The sequence below is a fragment of the Podarcis erhardii genome, assembly GCF_964252035.2.
Source record: "Podarcis erhardii genome assembly, chromosome: 10".
Lineage (NCBI taxonomy): Eukaryota > Metazoa > Chordata > Lepidosauria > Squamata > Lacertidae > Podarcis > Podarcis erhardii.
In genome coordinates this window covers 34,223,385-34,240,882 of record NC_138500.1, presented here as the reverse complement: position 1 = coordinate 34,240,882, position 17,498 = coordinate 34,223,385, and the positions used below count along the sequence as shown (strand labels likewise).

At 44.2% G+C, this 17,498-nt stretch overlaps 1 long non-coding RNA gene across 1 annotated transcript; it reads left to right on the top strand.

Annotated features, from left to right (window-relative positions):
- Positions 1–1,780: 1,780 nt before the first annotated feature.
- On the top strand, positions 1,781–14,287 carry LOC309351557. The gene is made up of 3 exons (XR_014160908.1): positions 1,781–1,939; positions 5,128–5,228; positions 14,027–14,287. It is a non-coding gene; the product is annotated as an uncharacterized lncRNA (long non-coding RNA).
- Positions 14,288–17,498: the final 3,211 nt, after the last annotated feature.

Genomic DNA, 17,498 nt, shown 5'->3' with positions numbered 1-17,498 from the left:
TGTCTCTGTGTGTGTTGCTGTTGTTGACAAGGTGAACTTAATGAGGAGAGAGAGGGAGGGAGCACGCACACAAATGGAAAGGAAATCTTGAAGCAGGAGTCCAGCTCCTTACCTACACTTTTGCTGTTGTTTTGCTAACAATTAGAATTAACCAGTGTTTAATCCTTTAAAGTTCCATGGAACCCTTTAAGTCAAAGAACAGATGAAGCAAAGCAAATAGACCATGTTCATGTAAGCATGTCTGCAGAGAGAGTAAGATAGTGAACTCTTGTGTGTTCCTTCCTCCTGCTGTAAAAAGAGCTTTAACGTTCAAGGTCACCTATACTAGGCCAGATTATTGGGATTTTGTGTGTGTGCCGTAACAATGTTACGAGGTGTATGTCTGAACCCACGTGTCTCTCCACCACCTGTGTGCTCCCTACACACGCTTCCAAGAAGTTTAGGATCTTTTGCTGGTGTCAGTATGCATGCCCGTTGCCCTATAAAGAAGGTACATATCTCAATCAATCAATCAATCAATCAATCAATCAATCAATCAATCAATCAATTCTACCCCGTTCATCTGGCTGGGTTTCCCCAGCCACTCTGGGCGGCTTCCAATAAAACATAAAAATACAATAATTCATCAGATATTAAAAGCTTCCCTAAACAGGGCTGTCTCCAGATGTCTTCTAAAAGTCGGATACAGTAGTTGTTAATTTCTTTGACATCTTGTGGGAGGGCGTTCCACAGGGCGGGAACCACTACCGAGAAGCCCCTCTGCCTGGTTCCCTGTAACTTCGCTTCTTGCAGTGAGGGAATCGCCAGAAGGCCCTCGGTGCTGGACCTCAGTGTCTGGGCAGAACGATGGGGGTGGAGACACTCCTTCAGAAAGTTTGGTTTATTATGCGAAAAGAAAGAAACAAGAGTTTATGGGTTGCAGTCAGGTTCAGATATGCATGCAGCACAGACACATCTTGATCTGAAAGGGTAAAAGAATCCTTAACTATCCCCAAAGCCTAGAGAGTGGGTGTAACAATGTGCCACAGACCCATGCTAAATAGAGAAGAAAAGGGGAATATACCTGATACTGAAGGAACACTAAGTCAGGGATCAGAGATCAGTGCAAGAGTTAAGCTCTTCCTTTAAAATCCTGTACTATCCAGGCAGCAGGAATCTCACCCATTCCTTTGCTCTGTGTCCAGTGAATGTATGTTTACTATCCTGTTGACTTCACCAAGTTTGAAGTTGAAAGGAAACGACCCAAGTAAGAAATGACTGACTGGTTATCTGCATGTTTCCTGAATCATGAGTTTACCTTGGGATGAAGATCCTATTGTCTATGCGGAAGCCAATTCTTTCTTCCAGGAGGTGATAATTAATCTCAGCTGTTAACATAGGATTAGTGTGCTGATCTCCACATTAAGAATTAGAAGGTCAGGATATTTACTCATGCCTTCCATGACAAATATAGTTTATTGAGGGGTATCTTTTTAATATGAAGTTATGCCAACTGCACTGGTGCCAGGATCTACCAGATTACAACATGACACTGGCTCTGCCTTCAGTTTTATGGTTTAGACATTGCACAAAAGGAAACAAGTCCAGGGAGGAAAGAGTAAAATAAGCAAATTCAGTACCAAAATGTTTCAGATGCACAACAACCAGGCAGAATGGGCCTGGGAAGATAGTTCTAGGAGAAGAGAAGTCAAAAGGCAAGTGCATTGTGTTAAAGCAGTCACTGAGTCCTATAAAATATACCCTTTCCTTTTGTGTGTGTGGCTTGTCTCACCTATTAACTCATTGTGTTCCTTTTTGGGGGACTACTGAAAGGGTAGGAAGAGCACCTGTAGTTCTGTGGCAGAGGCAAAGTTCCCGACATTGCAGTAATAATAAAAGGGTGTCAATGGTACCTTGGAAAGACTTCTGCCAGAGTGCCTGGAGCCAGGGCCAGATTTAGGTTTGATGAGGCCCCAAGCTGCTGAAGGTAATGGGGCCCTTTATATGTCCAGCTGTCCTTTGTCAACAACAAATTGTCACTGTTTTTTGTGCTGAATATATGCTATCTGGTAATTTATGGACCTAATAGGTATCTAAAGCGATTTGCACATAATAAAATATGTATTTTATCAAAGTAATTGTTGAACGGAAATACAATTAAGAAGAAGTATATAAATAGTGAAATATAATTAAGAAGAAGTATACTAATACAGTGGTACCTCGGGTTAAGTACTTAATTCGTTCCAGAGGTCCGTTCTTAACCTGAAACTGTTCTTAACCTGAAGCACCACTTTAGCTAATGGGGCCTCCTGCTGCTGCCGCACCGCCAGAGCACGATTTCTGTTCTCATCCTGAAGCAAAGTTCTTAACCTGAAGCACTATTTCTGGGTTAGCGGAGTCTGTAACCTGCAGCCTATGTAACCTGAAGCATATGTAACCCGAGGTACCACTGTAGCGAAATAATTATTAATACATACTGTTGCTGTATGTAGGTTTTATTTTATTTGTTTTTTATCTTATATTGTGGAAATGTACATCCAGTTTTTTTCCTTTAATATTTTTGGGGGCTCCCAAGAGTGTGGGGCCCTAAGCTATAGCTTGTTTAGCTTATACATAAATCTGGCACTGCCTGGAGCATGTGTGTTGCATGCACCACTGCTCACTGGAAAGTGATGCCCTCAGCAACACCCTCTTCACCTCTTCAGGTGTTCTTTCTTGCAGGACCACTTTGTTTCTCTGGCAAGCTGTTGACCATTGGGCAGAGGGTGGAGTAAGGATGTAAGCAGCCATCCCTTTCTGTTCCGAGACATATTTGCTGCAGGCAGTGCTGCTTCTGTTCTGCTGCAGGTTGGCTTCCAACAAAAAAGACGTTCATGTTGCCATCTGTCATGGTGAAATTTGGCACAATTCATTGATTCCCCAGCATTCATTCCCATGTAAAGGAAACACAATGCTTACTGACAGCGGTAACAAAAACAGCGAATACTGATTGCATTTGCCAGATCCATTTCTCTTCTGGACACGGGATGAAGAAGTGAATGTCAGCAATTTCTGCTCCAGTTTCCATTTTTGTCTGAATTCTCTGACATCCCGAGGGTGGAAGAGGAAGAGTGCAGTCTGAAGGCTCAGTATACGCGTCCCAGCAGAGCTGTAAAAACAAATTCTCTGTGTTAGTTACAGTATAGGAATCATCCATCAAACTATCACCTTCCTGGAATCCATTTATTATTGGAGGCTGGATTCTGTTGATAAGAACAACAGTAATGTTGACATTTGCAACACAGAGAACAAATTCAGAGAAAGAGAGTGTCTTGGTAAAATCTGTTCGCGGCATCAGGTGAGGCTTGACTGAGTGCTGGCCATTGCTGTCAACAGTGGGAAGGTATCCTGTGTTTTCAGTTATTTGAGTCTTAGCCTCTTAGCAAGCCATTTCCACAAAGTGCATGAGGTCCATTTCATCATCAGAAAGACGCTCATTATCTGTCTACTTGATACTAGGAGGAGACCCCCTTCCTGCTGGCTAAAACCAGCTGAGGTGTGCCCCAGATGCTGCCTCAGGTTCTCTCCCCGCATTCCTCCACCCTTCTCGACTTGGTTGGGTTTTCTTTCGAAGGTTTCAATTCAGCTTTCAAGGTTAAAATCTTGCTGGTACTTCTTTGAGACATCAAGGAAAGTATCAGATTTACTGCATTTTCTGGGAAGTGACGAGGATGACGAGTGATCAGAGCAGGGCTAGCAACTCGAAGAAGGATGTCTATTCACCACCCCAAGCTCTTTTTGTTCCTGACATCCCTTTCACCCATGTCATGTGTCTGGTGGAACTCCCTGTTTCTGGCCCGGGCACTTGTCAAAAGAAGCCTAGCAATTAGAGATGAGAAATCCATGACGGAGATCATATATCTTTTCTCCCAGTCATTTCTCAGCAATTTTAACCGGTGTTTAATAGCTCTCGTGGGGGGATATTAATCACAGGAGTTGGCCTAATTGAGGAAACTGAGAGATCTCATTGTTAGCACACAAGGGGGGGGGGCGGGGAGGATGATGTCTTTTCCATAACCTTTAGGTAGCAAATTAATTATCCATAAAGATACTAGAATCACTGAAGAAATCACTTCCATATCCTGCAGCCATCATGAAAACAAGCAACGCTAGGGGCTTTTTTATATTGGGAAAGGTACAAGTGGAAACTGTGGCATTCAGAATTTTAACTTGCCAGCCATGCCCTTTTCCAAGTGCCTTCATTACATTTCCCCTCCCTGTCTGGTTTTCTGTGCACCTGCCCCAACAGTTAGGGATGGTTAGTATCCCATACTCATTGGACATGCTCAGTCCCCAATGAGCTGTTTTAATGTCCCTCCTCTTTACTTGCCCCCTTAAAGAGTTAGTGTACTTCTGCAAAACTTTGGTCCCCCCAAGCCTGTTGATACCTCCACCTTGTGCATAGGTGGTGCATTTTGGATACATAAGGCTCCACACTCATAAAATGGATGGCTCAGTGAGTAGAGCATGAGGTTCTTAACCTCAGGGTTGTGGGTTTGAGCCCCATGTTGGGCAAACGATTCCTGCATTGCAGAGGTTTGGACTAGATGTCCCTTGGGGTCTCTTCCAGCTGTATGGTTCAATGGAATTCACTATTGGTATAGAAGATTCAAAGCTAGAATAATACCCTCCTGTTGCAGCTACATTGAAAAATACTGACATGCTTTCTCTGCAACTTTCATACAATACAATATAATACAATCACATTTGTTCAACACTTTATGTAGCATTAAATTTAACACTAGGTAGACCACAAGCATAACATGAGTCAACAGTGTGATGAAGTTGCAAAAACGCTAATGCTATTCTAGGCTGCATCAACAGAAGTCTAGTGTCCGGATCAAGGGAAGTAATAGTTATGCTCTATTCTGCCTTGGTCAGGCCACACCTGGATTAATGTGTCCAATTTGGGTGCCACAATTTAAGAAGGATATTGACAAGCTGGTACATGTGCAGAGGAGGAGGACCAAGATGATCAAGGGTCTGGAAGCCAAGCCTTATGAGGAATGGTTGAGGGAGCTGGGCACTTTTAGCTTGGAAAAGAGGACACTGAGAGGAGATATAATAGACATCTTCAAATATTTAATGGGCTGTCACATGAAGATTGAGCAAACTTGTTTTCTCTTGCTCCAGAGGGCAGGACCTGAACCAAGGGTTTCAAGTTCCAAGAAGGGAGATTCCGTCTAAACATCATGAAGAACTTTCTGACAGTAAGAGCTGTTTGGCAGTGGAACAGACTCCCACATGAAGTGGTAGACTCTCCTTCCTTGGAGATTTTTAAGCAGAGCTTGGATGGCTATTTGTCAGGGATGCTTTAGCTGTAAGTGTAAGCTGAGCATGCGTGTCCCATTTGGGCTTGATGCACATAAAGACAAATGGCAAAACTTATAAAATGCCCCCCCAAAATAACAAGTGTCTAAATATGAGGCCAGGGCAGGTCCACCCATGAGGTGGATTGAGGCAGCCATCTCGAATGGCAAAATCCCATGGGGCGTTTGCCCCCACAGGTGCCACACCCACCCCTGCTACCTCCATCAGAGAAGTGAGGAGACCCAGTGGTGGCTTCCGGCGAGATCTGGCAGAACTCTCAAGAGATCGTGTGGAGCTCACATGAGATCTTGCTGGAAGCTGCCACCTCATGACCCCGGTAAGTGAGGCTTTGGTGGAGTGGTTTCAATGATGGGGGGGGGGCAGCACCTTCCTGTTTTGCCTCAAGCATTGAAACAGAATGAGTCACCCGTGTCCAAGGCCCTCTTTGAGCTAAGGCCCTTACTCCCTCTCTAATGAGCTATGGTTCTGGGTGGTGGAAGGGGATTTAAATTCACATACATAATAGCAGGATTTGGGAGCAGCAAGCATCTAAAGTGGAGGACCCATTTGACCGTTAAGTCCTGAATTTAACATTTCCTAGGAGGGCCTTCTCGGTAGTTGTGCCCTCCCTGCAGAATGCTCTCCCTTCAGATGTCAAGGAGATAAAGAACTACCCAACTTTTAGAACAAAATAAAAAAATTCCTTCCAGTAGCACCTTAAAGACCAACTAAGTTAGTTCTAGGTATGAGCTTTCGTGTGCATGCACACTTCTTCAGTATCGTAGTGGGGAAGAACTACAGTATTTGTTAAAACTCTCTTAGTACCCCAATGTTATTAAATCTCACCGGGCACTGGCCAAATCTGTCTTTTCAGCCATGAGGGCTAGAAATTTGTACTTGAAATTTAAGAGGAGATTCCAAGAACCCTGAGTTCTGTGCCCAGTGTCAGTTTCTACTCTTGAAGTTATAGCATCAAGAAATGTCAGCAGCTCTGTTGACAGGGCAGACAGTGCCTTCCTCTTTTCCTCCCTCTTTCTGACTGTTTTCTACTCCTTCTGCACTTGCCAGCCATGTCTGTCATTTGTATTGAATTGGGATTGCTTTCCACCTCTCACAGGCCGCAAATTGCTGGTTAAACATTCATTAAATCTTTCCCTGGGGCATGGCTTGTGACCCACACATTTTGCTTCTGTTGACCAAACAAGTGGAGGAATGTGTCCACAGGCTATCGGCTCCTTCAGAGTGGGCAAGGAGCCCACAAATGTGATCTAAACCCTGACCGGGACTAAGAAGTAAAGGCAACACCTTTTTCTTGTTGTTCGGCTTCTGTCCCTGGGAAAATGCAAGCTTTGTAGTGAAGCAATATAGCAAACTATAAATAGAACCTTGCTGGTAACCCAGCCTTTAGGCATCAGAGAGTTTCTCTCTCTCTCTTCTCTCCCCTCCACCCCGTGTGTGTGTGTGTGTGTGTGTGTGTGTGAGAGAGAGAGAGAGAGAGAGAGAGAGAGAGAGCAATTTCACTTGCATACAAAATACCAATAGTGATACAACCAGTGGCAGATTTATGGTCTGTGGGGTCCTGTGTGCCGCCCTTTTGGGGAGCTCTATTCTGCGGGTTAAACCACAGAGCCAAGGACTTGCTGATCAGAAGGTAGGTGGTTTCGAAACCCCACGATGAGGTGAGCTCCCGTTGCTCGGTCCCTGCTCCTACCAACCTAGCAGTTTGAAAGAACGTCAGAGTGCAAGTAGATAAATAGGTACCGTTCCAGCGGGAAGGTAAACGGCGTTTCTGTGCGCTGCTCTGGTTCGCCAGAAGTGGCTTAGTCATGCTGGCCACTTGACCCGGAAGCTGTATGCCGGTTCTCTCGGCCAGGAAAGCAAGATGAGCGCCGCAACCTCAGAGTCGGCCATGACTGGACCTAATAGTCAGGTGTCCCTTTACCTTTACTATTCATTCACCTATATAAGCATGACTATGTCAAAATTAGAGGTGGATGAGGAGTTGGTAATAATAATGTTTCTGCTTATTGCCCTGTGCTTCCTCCTCCTCAGAGAACTTGGGAACAATCTCTGCTGTGAGCCAGGAAGGAAGAAATGGTGATGGGAATCATGAGGCTCTGAAATGGGTGCTGCTCTGCCCCCCCCCCCCCGGAACGATCGGGGGTGTGTGTGGATAATAGTGATGATGATATTGCCTCTGCACCTTCCCACTACCAAACAACATGGGAACAACCTGGGAAACATCTGGCAGCTGGTGTAGCCCAGTGCAGAGAGTGTTGGACAGGGACTGGCAAGTCCTGGGTTTCCTGCTTTGCCATGAAGCACACAGAGTGAGCCAGTCACGATTTATCAGCATAACCTACGTAACAAATTAGTTTTGTTTTTGTCCTGGAAAAACTATTAGGTGGAGCAAACCAGAATACCAGGTGAGGTGATGCACCCAAGGGTCCTATCCTGGCTCTGCAACCCTGACACCTTCATGATCCTTGCCATATGGTTTCTTCACCCACCGTTCCATGTCATCCCCATGCAAGATGCTTTATGTACCTTCAGTGCTGCACCTTGTTTATGATTCCATGGAAACTTCACCCCGTGCAATGTTCTGGGCTGAGCAGTACTTTCATTGCTTCAGAATTGCAGGCAAATTGGTTTCTTTTTAACTTTTGTAAACAGAGCTTAAGAACATAAGGAGAGCTCTGCAGGACAGGTGAAAGGTCTGTCTGGTCCAGCATGCTGCTCTCAGCATAGAATCATAGAGTTGGAAGAGACCACAAGGGCCATCGAGTCCAACCCCCTGCCAAGCAGGAAACACCATCAGAGCACTCCTGACATATGGTTGTCAAGCCTCTGCTTAAAGACCTCCAAAGAAGGAGACTCCACCACACTCCTTGGCAGCAAATTCCACTGTCGAACAGCTCTTACTGTCAGGAAGTTTTTCCTAATGTTTAGGTGGAATCTTCTTTCTTGTAGTTTGGATCCATTGCTCCGTGTCCGCTTCTCTGGAGCAGCAGAAAACAACCTTTCTCCCTCCTCTATGTGACATCCTTTTATATATTTGAACATAGCTATCATATCACCCCTTAACCTCCTCTTCTCCAGGCTAAACATGCCCAGCTCCCTTAGCCATTCCTCATAGGGCATCGTTTCCAGGCCTTTGACCATTTTGGTTGGCCTCCTCTGGACACGTTCCAGTTTGTCAGTGTCCTTCTTGAACTGTGGTGCCCAGAACTGGACACAGTACTCCAGGTGAGGTCTGACCAGAGCAGAATACAGTGGCACTATTACTTCCCTTGATCTAGATGCTATACTGCTATTGATGAAGCCCAGAATTGCATTGGCTTTTTTAGCTGCCGCGTCACACTGTTGGCTCATGTCAAGTTTGTGGTCAATCAAGACTCCTAGATCCTTTTCACATGTACTGCTCTCAAGCCAGGTGTCACCCATCTTGTATTTGTGCCTCTCATTTTTTTTGCCCAAGTGCAATACTTTACATTTCTCCCTGTTAAAATTCATCTTGTCTGTTTTGGCCCAGTTCTCTAATCTGTTAAGGTCATTTTGAAGTGTGATCCTGTCCTCTGGGGTGTTAGCCACCCCTCCCAGTTTGGTGTCATCTGCAAATTTGATCAGGATGCCCTTGAGTCCATCATCCAAGTCGTTGATAAAGATGTTGAATAAGACCGGGCCCAAGACAGAACCCTGTGGCACCCCACTAGTCACTCTTCTCCAGGATGAAGAGGAACCATTGATGAGCACCCTTTGGGTTCGGTCAGACAGCCAGTTACAAATCCACTGAGTGGTAGCATAGTCAAGACCGCATTTTACCAGCTTCTTTACAAGAATATCACGGGGCACCTTGTCAAATGCCTTGCTGAAATCAAGGTAGGCTACATCCACTGTGTTCCCTTCATCTACCAGGGTTGTAATTCTGTCAAAAAACGAGATCAGGTTAGTCTGACATGACTTATTTTTTAGAAATCCATGCTGACTATTGGTGATCACAGCATTCCTTTCTAGGTGCTCACAGACTGTTTGCTTAATGATCTGCTCCAGAATCTTCCCTGGTATTGATGTCAGACTGACTGGGCGGTAATTATTTGGGTCCTCTCTTTTCCCCTTTTTGAAAATAGGGACAACATTTGCCCTCCTCCAGTCTGCCGGGACTTCGCCTGTTCTCCAGGAATTCTCAAAGATGACTGCCAGTGGTTCTGAGATCACATCTGCCAGTTCTTTTAATACTCTTGGATGCAGTTCATCTGGCCCTGGAGACTTGAATACATCTAAACTAGCCAAATATTCTTGTACTATGTCCTTAGTTATTCTGGGCTGTGTTTCCTCTGCTGAATCATTTGCTCCAAATTCTTCAGGTCGGGCATTGTTTTCTTTATTGGAGAAGACTGAGGCAAAGAAGGCATTGAGGAGTTCAGCCCTTTCTGTGTCCCCTGTTTGCATTTCACCATCTTCTCCTCTGAGTGACCCCACTGTTTCTTTGTTCTTCCTTTTGCTACAAACATACCCTTAAAAGCCTTTTTTGTTGCTTTTAACCTCTCTAGCAAGCCTGAGTTCATTCTGTGCTTTAGCTTTTTTGACTTTGTGTCTATAGGTGCTGGCTATTTGTTTAAATTCCTCTTTGGTGGTTTTCCCCCTTTTCCATTTTTAGTACACATCCTTTTTTAATCTTAACTCAGTTAAAAGTTCTTTAGATAGCCACCCTGGCTTCTTTAGGCACCTTCCATGTTTCCGTCTCATTGGTATTGCCTGAAGTTGTGCTTTTACTATCTCCCTCTTAACAAACTCCCAGCCATCATGAACTCCCTTTCCTTTTAGTATTACTGTCCATGGGATCTCACTCAGCACTTCCCTAAGTTTTATGAAGTCGGCTTTTTTAAAGTCAAGAAATTGAGTCCTAGCATGCTTGGCTGCTCCTTTCCGCTGTATAGTAAACTTCAGAAGAGCATGATCACTCGCGCCTAATGATCCTTCCACTTCTACCCCATTAACCAGGTCATCAACATTGTTTAGGACCAGATCTAAAATGGCTGTTCCTCTTGTAGCTTCTCCCACTTTCTGGACAATGAAGTTGTCTGCAAGGCCAGTGAGGAATCTGTTTGACCTTATGCTCTTGGCTGAGTTTGACATCCAACAAATATCCGGGTAATTGAAGTCCCCCATTACTACTATCTCCCTTCCTTTTGCATGCTTGGCCATCTGTTCCAGGAAGGCATTATCTATGTCCTCTGTTTGGCTTGGGGATCTATAGTAAACTCCCACAGTGAGGTCACTGTTATTCTTCTCTCCCTTAATTTTGACCCAAATGCTCTCACTTTGGCTTTGAGGTTCTAAATCTTGGAACTCTTCACAGGTATACACATCCCTGACATATAACGCCACTCCTCCTCCTTTCTTGTCTGGTCTGTTTCTCTGAAATAGATTGTATCCCTCCATTATTACATTCTGTGAAGAGAATCAGAACTTACAGGGTTAAACAGTTCTGAGTGATGTTTCCCAGAGGGGAGTGTTTCTCTGTGTTTTTTTTTCTTTCACTTTTGCGGCGAGGCAGCAAGATGTACGGTCTCTTGCCAGGCTGATTTATAATGTTTTTCTACACGATTAAAGACTGTTAGAGATAAGCAAGAACGCTTGCGTGCAGTCTGATTTATTACACACACTGCAACAGTTTTCTACCGCTGTGAAGACTCTGCTACAGGAAGCTGACGGAGAGCTTTCCACGGGAGTCCAGTGGGGTGCAGGGAAGTGTGCCGGGCTCCATCCAAAAGCCACACATTCCAATCGTGGGACTTATCCCACCAGGTTTCAGTGATGCCTATTATGTCATATTTAGTTTGCTGTACCAAGAGCTCAAGCTCATCTTGTTTATTTCCCATGCTTTGCGCATTAGTGTACAGACATTGAAGTCCATTAATCATTCCACTGTGTCTCTTATTTAAGGATTTTTTCCTCCCACTAAGATATATATAAGATTAAGATATATATAAGCATTAAGATATGTATTAAGATATGTATTAAGATCAAATGTGAGGCATGGCAGGGAGGTCCATGTGGCATAGTGGTCAGAGTGTTGGGCTAGGAGTGGGGAGACGCAGGTTCAATCCCCACATAACTACGAAGCTCAGCGGGTGATGTTGGGCTAGCTGCTACCTCCCTCAGCTTAGTTTACCTCACAGAGTTGAGGGTAAAATGAGGAAGGGGTGGCCATGTACACTACCCTCAGCTCTCTGGAAGAATGGTGGAATAAAAAGGAAATAAATAAGTTCTTTTTAAAAATAATTTTTTTTTATTGAAACTTATCAGCATAGAATACAGTAAAAACAGATCAGTCTAAATAAAAATGAAAATAAGAAAATAACATAAAAGAAAAGAAAAAGAAAAGAAAAGGGAGGAAAGAAGGGAAAAGAAGAAATACAAAGCTCTCTATCAGAGGTAGATCTTAGCCCTTGACTCACACAATAAGGTGTGGACCCTCACAGCACTCACCTGGTTGCTTCCGTTTCTTCTTCCGGCCTCCCACCCTGGAAGATCTTCCCTTCCTTCCCTCTCACAGGTCTTTTACCTCCCACCCATCATCTTCCTGTGATGATCATCTTATCTTGTTTCATATCAACTTCTTGCATCCCATTTGCCATGTTTCTTTCTTAGTCTCCACTATACATAAAGGGTAATCAGAGGTTATCTTTTAAAATGTGTGTACAATAAACTGGACTTATTTGGGCAACAGTGGGAGCACATGATATGCCTTCTCCTTTTAATTATGTTTTATTTGTGTTTTTTGAAACAGTCTTTTTTAAAAGGAGGGGTTCTCATCTTCTTGCAAGATTGGGTCTGGTGGCAATTCCTCTGTTTCCTGTTCTTGTTCTACCATTTTGTCTGTAATATCTCTGAGGGTGGTAAGGATTTGAATCCAGAAGTTCTGGGTCAATGGACAGCTTATCCACATATTATGAATCTAAGCATCTTTCTAGACTGGGTGTCCCTGGCACCAAGTACCAGGAAACTAGTGCTTTGTAAATGTTCTGTTTATATTTAGTGTACAATTTAGTAGTGTTGTTCCAAACTTCATTTGGAAGTTCAGAGCCAAGACGGGTTTCCCACTTGGGCACATAGCTAGTTTTCTGGGCTGAAAGTCTAATTAGAGAAGGTGCTGCAGATCCTGACAATAAGGCTTTCTCTTTAGGGATAGGGTACCTGTGACCCTCCAGATGGTGGATTCCAACTTCCACCAACCCCCAACCAGCATGGCCAGTGGCCTGGGATAATGGAAGCTGTAGTCCAGCAATATCTGGAGTGCCACAGGGTCACCATCTTTGATTTACAGATTAAAGTGGACGGAGTTACCTGGACGCTTGCCAAGCGAGATCTTGCTTCTTCTGTAGGAAACTCTGGGTGGCTCCTCTTGAATGATCTGGTCAAATGACTGGCTTTGCTCAGATGCCAGAGCACATTGCAGCCAGCATGTACAGAGCAAACAAAGCTTGGCTTCTAAAGTGCTACTGGAGCATCGGCCAAGATATTTTATACGATCTACATAGATCTTGTTGACTCAAATCATTGTGCAATTCAAGAAGGCAACTCCCACCCACCCATCTGTAGGAGGAAACACCAGATAAAGGGCATTTTGGTGTCTCTGCCATGCCAAACATGGCACAACAGGAGGACCATCATTCTTACGCTGGTCCCAATGCCAGGTGAAGCTGTGACCACCACGGGCTGCTGATATTTTAACAGTAAAAGCTTGCCGCTCTATAGTATATCCCACCCAGATGCAAGTCCACCACACCTCTGTCTTACAGCTCACATCATATGTGATGTCAAGTGTGGGGCAGGTAAAGATGGGGCTGGACCCAAAAGGGGTTCATGGATGGCCTGCAAGGCCACCTGCAAAGCACTGACAATCAGTGGATTGTTCATAGCGCTATGCAAAAAACAGGTCCCCTGGTGTGTTTGTGACATCAGCTGATTGACAGGCGGACAGTCCTGCCCACGTAGCAAATTTGACCTTTGAGTGGTGCAGGAGGTAAGGATCTGGTGTTATTCTAGGGACTCCCTGTCTGTGCCCCGCCCCCTGGCCACCTGTGCGTCTGGCCCTGATATTAGGATGTGAGCCAAGAGGGATGGGTACAAGGTGTGGAGATCAGACAAAAGGTGGATGAGGGGTGTAAGGGACCCAGTGTGTGTGTGTGTAATTTATATTGATCTTGAGGGAGAATTATAAAAGTGAATTGAAATTTATAATACTCAGAGCAGAAACAGTCTTTGAACATTATACATAAGGTAAAGGTAAAGGGACCCCTGACCATTAGGTCCAGTCATGGGCAACTCTGGGGTTGCGGCGCTCATCTCAATTTATTGGCCGAGGGAGCCGGCGTACAGCTTCCAGGTCATGTGGCCAGCATGACTAAGCCACTTCTGGCGGACCAGAGCAGAGCACGGAAACACCGCCTATTCATCTACTTGCACTTTGATGTGCTTTTGAACTGCTAGGCTGGCAGGAGCAGGGACCAAGCAACGGGAGCTCACCCCGTCGCGGGGATTCAAACTGCTGACCTTATGATCGGCAAGTCCTAGGCTTTGTGGTTTAACCCACAGCGCCACAGTTCAACCCAAAGGAAGGAAAAGAAAGAAAAGCAAATTACAGATTAATCATTGGAGTCTTTTTAAACTATTTCAACTTTTTTCTTTGCAGGGTTTAACAAATGCAGCTGGAGATGCTTAAGATATGGAAGGTCTATTACAGCTATTATTATTATTATGCACATCCTGCCTTTTTTCTGTGACAGGGACTCAGGGTGGCTTACAGTTAAAATAGAAACAGTTATAAAGAATTCTATATACCCGCCTGTGTAGCTGAGGTTACTGGAGCCTCAATTACTTCATTAATAAATTAAATAAAATCATACCATGTCAAACAAAACTCATTTTTGTTATACTTTCTGTATCTTTTGGGCTAGCTTTTCAGATAAAGCAAAAAGCAAAACAAGAATATACCAGTATTTTAAAGCGGCATTTTCCAAATATTTCCAGAACCTTGAAGTGGTTAATCTAGCCACTGATAAGAGGAACCTGATTAAGTCTTTATTCTTGCCGTCAAGATTTTGCCCATCCCAGATATTTGAAAATGCTAGGGATGGAAACAGAATAACATCTGGGTGAGTAATCTTCTGTATTTTCTCAAAACCCTTCAGCAGTGGGACATGTACCCCATGTGCAGAGAGAGAGAGAGAGAAAAACTTTTGAGGCCTTTCATCTCCAACAGCTTGGGGACGACATATGTGCAATATGTGACTATCTGGTAAATGTCAGGTGCCATCTAAAAATAAATATGAGGCTTGTTTCCTTATATTTATTTATTTCCGCAATGATGAAATTGAATGTGTAGCTTGATCTCCCAGATTTTTTTGCTAAGTATCTTCGTTGAGTTGACAACTAAATTCTTTTTCACAGCATTCGTTTGGTGACAGTGATCCTGGTCAGGGTGTCACACCTATGGTTTCCAGGCAGGGTTTTTAAACGATAACACAATTTTAAGTAGTGTGTTTAACACCAATTGTAGTTTGGCCCAAAGTCTTATGAAATCAAAATGCTAAGAAACAGTGACTAAAAAATGCCCAAAGATTCAAGGTTGCCATATGTCTTGAATAGCTAAGGAGGAATGTAGAAAAATTAAAGACGCATCTGTTCATTAATGGAGCTGCGGGGTGGAGACAAGAGAGAAAATGAAGCACACAAGAGAGCTTAATATAGGCCTCCACACTTTGTGACCCACCAATCAAAACACAGCTCAGCAACCGGGTCTGGCAGTCCACGAGGGGCTAAACAAACCTCCTTTCAAAAATGCCTGACTGGGATTGCAGAAGAGTGTAGGAAGTGACAGACTGTGGCGACTGTTGGTCTGTATTCAACTTGGTGGGTCATAAGTTGTGCACGCCTAGTTTAAATATACACAGGGAGACATGATACTCAGTGTTCTGGAATGCATCTGAATAATGTGCTTTTTGGCCTGTTGGCTGGCTACCAAATATGCCTGCTTCTTGCTGCTTAGCTACATACAAAATATGTATTAATGACATCAAGGAAACTCCCTTTATATTCAGGTTTACTAGGGAACACATACACGGCAGGTTTTACTGCTACCAAAAATCCACAAAGCCAAACAACCTTGGACATTCCTGTGTCTCAGCCAACAACACAGCTACTGAAAGGATTTATTTCTATATTAACTTAAACTTACAAAACGTGGTGCAAAGCCTCCCATCATTAGTATCAGAAACACTAATGACTTCTTACTTGAAATCATGTCTTTAAACAAGCAGTGCCAATTCCACACCAATACTATACTTTGGATGTCACAGCTATTTACACCAATGCCACATAAAGATGGTGTTCGGGCTTTAAATGAGCTCCTTAACAACAACTTGCAGTGCTTTTTTAAAATAGAAAAATAGGTGTCAGTACTCGCCATGAAGTTGTTACAGTAAGTGTCGCACTTTTTAAGCAAAAAGAGAGAGGTGCCAGTACTTCATACCCTTCAGTAAAGGTAAAGGTACCCCTGACCATTAGGTCCAGTCGCGGATTACTCTGGAGTTGCGGTGCTCATCTCGCTCTATAGGCCGAGGGAGCCAGCATTTGTCCGCGGACAGCTTCCGAGTCATGTGGCCAGCATGACTAAGCCGTTTCTGGCGAACCAGAGCAGCGCACGCATGGAAACTCCGTTTACCTTCCTGCCGGAGCGGTACCTATTTATCTACTTGCACTTGACGTACTTTCGAACTGCTAGGTGGGCAGGAGCTGGGACCGAACAACAGGAGCTCACCCTATCGCGGGGATTCGAACCACCGACCTTCTGATCAGCAAGCCCTAGGCTCTATGGTTTAGATCACAGCGCCACCCACGTCCCCATACCCTTCAGTACCCTCTTTAAAAAAGCACTGCTTACTTGTAATAACAACATTTAAAGGAGAGCATCACTTGCAAGTACAAGGCATGGCTATTGTGCTACTGTTGCTCCATCTTACGGAAATCTATTCTTGGGAAAACTTTAACAAGACAACCCATAAGAGCTCATTAAGAAACCACCTGCATGGTGGCGCCAATATCTTTGTGGTCTGAACTTAGAACAATTTACAAATTACATCAAAACTCTGTTCATCCAACTAAAGGTAAAAGGTAAAGGACCCCTGGACAGTCCAGTCAAAGGTGACTATGGGGTGTGGTGCTCATCTCACTTTTCAGGCTGAGGAAGCTGGCATTTGTCCACAGACAGCTGTCTGGGTTATGTGACCAGCATGACTAACCTGCTACTGGCACATGGAGGACTGTGATGAGTGCTGAAGTGCACAGAAATGCCGTTTACCTTCCCACTTCAGTGGTACCTATTTATCTACTTGCATTAGTGTGCTTTCAATCTGCTAGGCTGGTAGAAGCTGGGACAGAGCAATGGGACTTCACCCCGTCACACGGATTCGAACTGCTGACTTTCTGATCGGCAAGCCCAAGAGGCTCAGTGGTTTAGACCACAGCACCACCCGCATCTCTCATCCAACTACCAAGTTTACATTCAACAGCACCACTGACAATCCGCACATCCCTTTTCTTGATGTCCTCCTCACCATTGCAAACAATAAAATACCCACTGTTCTTTATAACAAATCCCCTGATAATGCCCACATCTAAACTATGCTGGAAATCCTGCTATCCAAAGCATGTATTTTCAAAAAGTGTCTACACCTTGGCTTTCAGGAGCAAATTCATTTGCAGCAACAAAGATAAATATCAATGAAGGATCAGAGAGCTGAAAGAACACCTTCTGCGAAGAGGACATCCTCTACATCCACCAAGCTTCCATTTTGTTTAGAGAAAGCCTCCTGCATCAAATGAGGTGCCAAGTAACAAAGAGCAATATATCTCATTTGCGGTAGATTTCCATCCAGCATCTCCTATCACCTGGTAATAAGAGAAAGCTACCTTTTGTTAGCAAATACTGAGTGGCTTGCTAAAGGTATCATTCTGCCAGCTTCCAAATCTATGCAAACTATTAGTGAGAGCTGTACCACAGATCAGCAATCATGGATCTCATCCATGTAATTCCAAACCCTGAATCACCTGTGTGTATCTCTTGGTGATAGCTACCTTCAAAAGCACCAGGAGAAGTAGAACAT